The sequence below is a fragment of the Megachile rotundata genome, chromosome 6 (genome assembly GCF_050947335.1).
Source record: "Megachile rotundata isolate GNS110a chromosome 6, iyMegRotu1, whole genome shotgun sequence".
Taxonomy (NCBI): domain Eukaryota; kingdom Metazoa; phylum Arthropoda; class Insecta; order Hymenoptera; family Megachilidae; genus Megachile; species Megachile rotundata.
Genome location: NC_134988.1, coordinates 11,974,866 through 11,982,772, shown reverse-complemented (window position 1 = coordinate 11,982,772; position 7,907 = coordinate 11,974,866).

Genomic DNA, 7,907 nt, shown 5'->3' with positions numbered 1-7,907 from the left:
GATAAAATTTGTTCAAATATGAACAATTTGTAATAGATTAAGTTCTATTTTTATTAAAATTTCTATTTTTATGCAGATAAATTGTACGTAATTAATAGTGTTTCAAAGTAGGAATATTTTAAAAGAGGAATTGTTACTTGACCTACATAACCTAACAAAATTGTCAATGAGAATTATTAAGGATGTTTTGCAGAGTACAAGTAATTTTGTCTCGTAATGAATTTCATAAGACATGAAGATATAAAGTTAATAGATGAAATAATTCTTTCATCTGATTCACCCATGCTATACATGTAATATCGCATATACCTGAGACACCTTGTACCTGCAAGTTATTTTATATTTGTTTAAAAACGTCCAAAGTTTTAAACGACTGCAAATGACTTCATTACGGACTTTCCATTGTGAATCACCGTGTGCTCAGTGACTTTATAATCGCTGAAAGAACTAATAGCCTTTCCGAACTCGTAAAGTTACGTGGCTCAAAAATCCCGAACTGCTCTCAGCTCTTAAAAAGAATCGTTTCAATCTATAGAAGTGATCGCTACGTTCTAATTATACCTAAGAGTTAAGTAGTAAGAAGTCGAGAATTCGCAAAAACTTCTATAAAAAAAAAAAAGAAGGTTATTATCGAAGTATTCGAACAATTGGATTCGCAAATATTCTGTCACGTCGCAAGATAAGTTAAGTACAAAGGCAAGTATAAACGCACGCGTAAATTGGCACCGAGAGTCATAAAGCACGTGTAGGGAATCGCGTGTGCAAAACGGAGCACACTGCCGGGGCATGCTCGTGTCTCACAGAAACGATTATACCGGCCTTCTTGAACCGGCCAAGTTGGCATTATCTCCATGGAAGAAGCCACCGCCGCCATTGACGCACAACTTTAGCCCGATAAAAGAGGCTAAAAGGTATTCTTTCCCGCGACCTCCGAGCGGTGTTATCGGCGCGTGCGAGTAGCTCGTAAGAATCGTCCACGATAAAAGTCGATTCTCCTCGTTCGTCGTTCGATCATCGCTGGAACTACCGCTCTTTTATTACTCTCTTTGTTCTTCTTTCCTTTGTTCCTTTCGATATCTCTTCCTACTCTTCCTCTTTTACTTCGCCATTCTTCCTCTTTGTTATTTATAATACTGTCTCTTTAATTTCAAGTGATTTCCTTGTGGGTGAATTTGTGTACCGTGTTTGTGTAGCGTTGTGTAGGCATTTTAGGTTCATGTGCTACGGGTGCCATTTTGAGATACTTGTCAGGTCTGACATGTTCTAAAATCAGTCTTTGTTACAGATGGTAATTAGTCATTTTAGAAACATTGATATTTGTGTATTCATTTTTGTCTGACTTTACATTGATATAAATACTATTTTCTACACTTGTGTTTGGTTAGACCACGTGTGTTCCAAAATAGACTATTCTTTGATGTAGTAATCTACAGTTTTATGTTCATTTGACATCTATTTTATGTCCACATAAACATACTATATTCACGTAATCCTCTCAGTTCTGAAATTCATATTTCACATGCTATATCGAGATACTTTGGATCATGAAATCATATGCAGCGTTCTATGTTCGCAAGTACATAAATCAACAAATCAAATGAATAATGCATAAAGATACTCGTTAAACGAATATAATGTATAAATCAGATGAAATAGATATACGTATAAATACACGCATTAAATGGATATATAAATCTACAAATTAAATAGATACATGTATAAATATACACATTAAGCGGATATACATTTGCTTTACTATGTATAAATCTACTAATAAGTGGTTAAATAAATCTACAAATTAAATGAATATATGTATAAGTATACACATTAAAGGTACACATAAATCTACAAATTAAATGCATATATGTATAAGTATACACATTAAATACATAAATCTACAAATTCAATGTCTAGAAATTTAATATCTATAGATTGAACCTATAGATCAGATTGAATGAAAATTAAATGTATAAATGCAGATGGAATAGACACATAAATCCAAAATCATCTGAATATACGTAGAAGTATGCACATTAGCTTGCACAAGTGCAGTAAACGTAAATGATAAATTTACAGAAATGCATCTGCGACGCCATATATAACAGCGTGTAACATCTCGTTAGGGTTGGCAGCGTGGTTGCGCAGCAATTCCGTGAATCCCGCAGATCCAAGTATCTCACCTTGCTCTTTGTCTGGTCCCGTAGACACGTTTACTCGCTTCTACCCGCGTCCCTCGGCCGTTTCCTCGCGTGGTTCGTTCATTTTTCTCCGTCGAGCTCGTGTCCGTTCGGCAGCGCACAAAAGCCGGCTTGCGTGCGCCGGTATCTTCGACCTACGACCCTCGCCTCGGCTCCTTATTTCTCCGGGCGAGCGAGAGAGGCTCGAAAAACACGGCGTTACGGGCGCGCGTGTTATCGCGTGCGCGCAGGGGGCATCGCGGCTATCCTTCCGTCGGGGTCACCGCGAGGGGTCATCTTCGTGACCCGACCAGAACCGTCACTGCCGCCTAGCGATGGGAACGAGGCGCTTTCAGACCACTATATCGAACTATCGCTTTATCTTTGTCCTTTCGAATTGATGGAATAACTTTCGAATTAAATAACGATGGCTAACATCTGCACATTCTATGGTGTTTTAGGACAATTATTGTATGAAGTAGGACAAGTATTGTATGAAGTAGGACAAGTACTGTATGAAGTAATATCTCACTTCATTTTTAATGAAGATACTGAACCACTTAGCAAGTAATGTACTGACTCAACCATAATCTAGTATGAATCTATTGTCACTCTTGACCTGATCAATACAGTAAAACTTTGGTACAATCCTACTCTAAAAAATATAAAAAAATTTTGCTCCGTTATGAACGCAGTATTTTAATGTAATTTTAATCAAGCCAGTCGAAGACAATGAAAGGAAAGTCTCGTGTTGAAACATTTCTTCTTTCATTATACGGAGTCATCGATTTCAAATGTGACCTCCGATTTGCAAATAAATGAAGTTAGATTTACATGTACAAATTTCAAGACCTCAAGCCTTCTTCTACAACATGCTATATTCAAATCCTATTATTTTTACCTTCACACAAAGTCACGTTTCATCATCCCAAAATTCTAAGAGCCAATCTTTATCATCATTTCGTCACTTCTCACACTCGAAAACGTCCACGTGTACCTATGACTCACGACACTCCTTAAATTGTCCACAAGAAGGAAAACTCGAGAAGGAAAAAAGGGACGTGGCCAGATAACGCAAAGTCGCGGCTCCGATAAACGATAATGGAAGCTCGATAATCCACAGAAGCTGTTTGCTCATAGCCCAGTGACAATCACGTATTCGATAGATACGTGTTCATCTTCGATTCTTAGTCTCATTGCTATCTCCACAGCTCCCTCGAGTATTCTTTCGATCGATTAAGTCGCAGGTAAATATACCGGTCTTACCAGTTTTTGGCACCGCTGCTGATTAGAGCCTAATCGAAACGCTGCTAATCCGCTTACGTCAGCCTTCGGGCTGACCACTCGATTCATCATTAGCAGACACGCGATTCTATCTCCTTTATGATTGACTGATACGATACCGCCCGAGGAACCGATGCGAGGCTATTTGTTCGGCGAACAAAGAAAATTTCATTTTTATCGGGTGGAATCGTTTCGTGCATGTTTCGATTGAAAGGGATGTTAGTTATAGAGACAGAGTTTATACATTCTTACTCTAAGTCTTACTTTGTTTTATTAAGTTTTACTCTAAGTCTTTGACAATTGAATGAAAGATGTTGACTTTGGGACACTCTTGCTATGAGATATGTTCAAACTTGAAAACCATGTCTGATAATATCTGGACAGTAGCGAAATTTCAAGAAGGTTAAAGTACAACGTTTAACGTGTGGATAGGTTAGTCATGCTTGAAAATTAGTCACATGTCGAAAATCGCTAAACTTGATGTGTCTTATACTGCAGCAGATAATAGCGGTCTTACGTCACCCTCTTTCCATCAGAGTCCTTATAGAAATCCATAAGCCACAATATATAAATAAAATCCACAAGCAACGTACAAAAAAGCTCCACATGTTTATATATTGATACATACTTGCTTTCATTAGAATATTGTATCAATACCACTTCATACTCACCACTAACCCTAATCACTCTACCCAACTTCAGCACACATCACAACATCGCTTCTCCTACCTTTCCATCAATACCCATAATCTCCAAAAACGTTCCAGCTTTTTCCGAACCCGAAAGAGTACCCCATGAGTATCAAAGCTAACCCCATGAGGGGTCTTATCTACCAAAGAATCGTTTATGATCGTTTCTTAATCGAGCAGAACACGATGCAGCAAAACCAATCGTGTCTACCGACAGAACTACAAGCCGATCGAAGCGTTGTCGAAAAAGGAAGAGTAAAAATAAGTCGATGGTGGGCCTGGAGCGGCAGTCAGCGTAATCATCGAATCGGTTCCCCTCTCATTGTCCGGTGCTCAGGTAAAATTAATAAATCGCCTCTCGGCCAACAATCGAAGCGACCCATCTCGACGGCGTGACATTTAAGGGAAAAAGAAAAGCGAGAGTTAGAGGGAGCCGAGGTCGAGCCGGTTGAAGAGAAAGAGAGAGAGTGTAATCTGAATGGTCGTCAGACCGGCTGGTTGGAGCTGGTTGGGGCTGGCCGGTTCGTTTGGCCCACTGGAGCGGACACCCGGAGGAAGCACACCCGCCGGAACGTGGCACGCTTTGTAGCCTCGTGTATATACCGGCACACGTGCAACTACGGATACTTGCGATACCGACGTGCGAGTATATACGCAACGTCGTGTACAGTCTATGGCAAATCTGACTTACTTTGGGAAATGCTACTCGATTTTCACTTGGAACAAATGTGGAGTTTGGAATTTGGGAGAGGAGGGGGCTTTGGGAGTTGAGAATTTGAGGTATGGGAAATTGGGGATAGGAGAGTTTGGAGAAGTTGAGAATTTGGGGGTTCGAAGTTGGGACGAGTGAGAAGGTGGAGAGTTGAGATCTTGGGAATGTGAGAATTTGGGGATGTAGGTATTTGGGAGGTTAAGAATTTGGGGATGTGAGAATTTGGGGATGTGAGAATTTGGGGATGTGAGAATTTGGGGACGTGAGTATTTGGACATGTGAGGATTTGGGAATGTGTGGATTTGGACATGTGAGGATTTGGGAATGTGTGGATTTGGACATGTGAGAATTTGGGAATGTGAGAAATTGGGGATGTGAGAATTTGGGAATGTGAGAAATTGGGGATGTGAGAATTTGGGGACGTGAGTATTTGGACATGTGAGGATTTGGGAATGTGTGGATTTGGACATGTGAGAATTTGGGAATGTGAGAAATTAGGGATGTGAGAATTTGGAGATCTGGGAATTCGGGGATCTGAAAATTTGGGGATGTGAGAATTTGGGGATCAAGGAGTATTTGGAAGTGTTCTAATTTGGCCACGTAAGAATTTGGAAATTTAGAAATTTGTAAATGTGAGAATTTGAGGATGTGAGTATGTGGATATGTGAATATGTGAATATGTGAATATGTGAGAATGTCCAAATATAAAAATTTAAACCTCCAAATACTTCATCACCTAAAAATTCATAAAAAAACCATCTAACCAAGTTTTTAACCAACTTCAAATCACAATTGTTAATACGTACAAACGTACAAAAGCTTGATAATGTATAAAGCTATTTATCAAAGTCACGAATACGTGACAGCGGCCATCAAAGTGTTAAGATCTATCCATCTTCGTATGCTCGGTAGGCATCAACAAACCACTCGATCCACGTATGCAAGATCTATGCTTCCTAGCCCTAAGACCGTGCACAGATCGTGCATGCCTATGCGTACGAGCACGCGTGCAGCACACAGACAAGTTTGGGGTCGTCACTCACGTATGCAGATACGATAGACACGAGAGATGGTCGCGATGACTGCACCATGGACGGTTCCGGCTAGTGGTGCGCAGTTCCCTTTTGGTGTCCATATTTTATACTTTTTCTTTCCCTTCTTTTGTACACGCTTCTTGTACCTTGCTTCAAATCAGTGAGTTCTTCAGTTCTTGCATTTTATATTTTTTAATTTTTGGGTAGTGGAATTTTGTTTTTAGGTATCAAGGTTTCAAAGGTTCCTAATCTTCAAATTCACAAATCATTAAATTCCTAAAATTCCAAATTTCCTAATTTATTAAAGGTTGAAATTTTCAAATTTCCCAAACTACTAAATAGTTAATGGAGCAAATACCAAATCCCCAAATTCCCAAATTTCCAATCTCCCAAATTTCCAACCCCTCAAATTCCCAATCTCCTAAATTCCCAATCTTCCAAATTTCCAACTCCTCAAATTCCCAATCTCCCTAATTCCCAATCTCCCAAATTCCCAATCTCCCAAATTCCCAATCTCCCAAATTCCCAATCTCCCAAAGTCCCACTCTCCCAAATTCCCAATCTCCCAAAGTCCCACTCTCCCAAATTCCCAATCTCCCAAATTCCAAATTTCTCAAATTCCCAAACTCCCAAATTCCCAATCTCCCAAATTCCCAATCTCTCAAATTCCCAAACCCTCAAATTCCCAATCTCCAGAATTTCAAATCTCTCAAATTCCCAAACCCCCAAATTCCCAATCTCCCAAATCCCCAAATCCCCAAATTCCCAAATTCCCAAATCCCCAAATCCCCAAATCCCCAAATCCCCAAATCCCCAAATCCCCAAATGCCCAACATCCCAACCCCCAATGCCCAACATCCCAACCCCCAAACCCCAAACCCCAAATTCCCAATATCCCAAATTGCATTTCTGTTTCCCCAGGACACCTGTAGATAGTTAGATAGGAAAAGTGTTTTCACAGCGTGTGAGATTTTTCACCGTGTACACAAAACCATGGCGTGAATCCTATCACGCTCCTCTTCAATCCATCCTCGTCACCGACCGAAAGATATAGCTGTTCCGTGGCAAGAGAAGCAAATAGGTAGGACAGCTAGGTCTGGGAAAACTACCACGGTAGGATGAACTCCGAGGCGTGAATTTTAAGCAGCTAGGCACGTCGGATGGACGCAGTAGTTGGAACGAGCTACTGAAAGTGCTTTCTGAAAGTGAAGATCACTTTTGCTTGCGTTTTCACTCAATTTCCACGCTCACCTTCTCTTGTAATCTTATTTACTGTTACTTCTATACTATCTTCCTTACTTTATACTGGGATGTTAGCTAACTTTTTAATAACTCACATAATATGTGTTTACTACTTCTTTCTTTGGGAGATCAAAATTATATGAGGATATTAATTAGATTGTGCTTGAGTGAACATGTCATGTGTATATATTTGTTGGTCTATTTTTAAATGATACATATCATGTGTGTATATTGAGGAGTCCAGTTTTAGATAACCTACATATGCACATAGTTTGTGGTCAAGTTTTATATATATATATTTTTATATATATATATTAATTTTTATATAATACGATCGAAGTAAGAACCTATTAATTTATCTAGTTTCTAATGATTCAAATGATGTACACAATAATTTGTATCAAGTTTTAAATAATTCATATGTGTACATATTAGTCTAGCTTCATATGATCCAAATGACATGATCATATATTTTATTAGTCAGTTTTAATGTAATCCAAATAATACAAAGATCACATTGATGCAACGGAGATCGATGTTAACAATAGTTCCTTCGTGCAATCAATCGATAGAAAAAAAAGAGTGAAAGAGTGAACTGTCGGAAAATAACGGATCGCGATGCACCATTCCACATCGTCTAAAGCACGTGGCAGTCGACCCGGTTCCGACCTCTCGACTTCGTGATTCCGAACGATTTTCTTTCGCGCCATCCCACTCCCTTGTCTTCTTTTTTCGCTTCTCTCTCCTGTTTTTCGATTAGAGGAGCTAG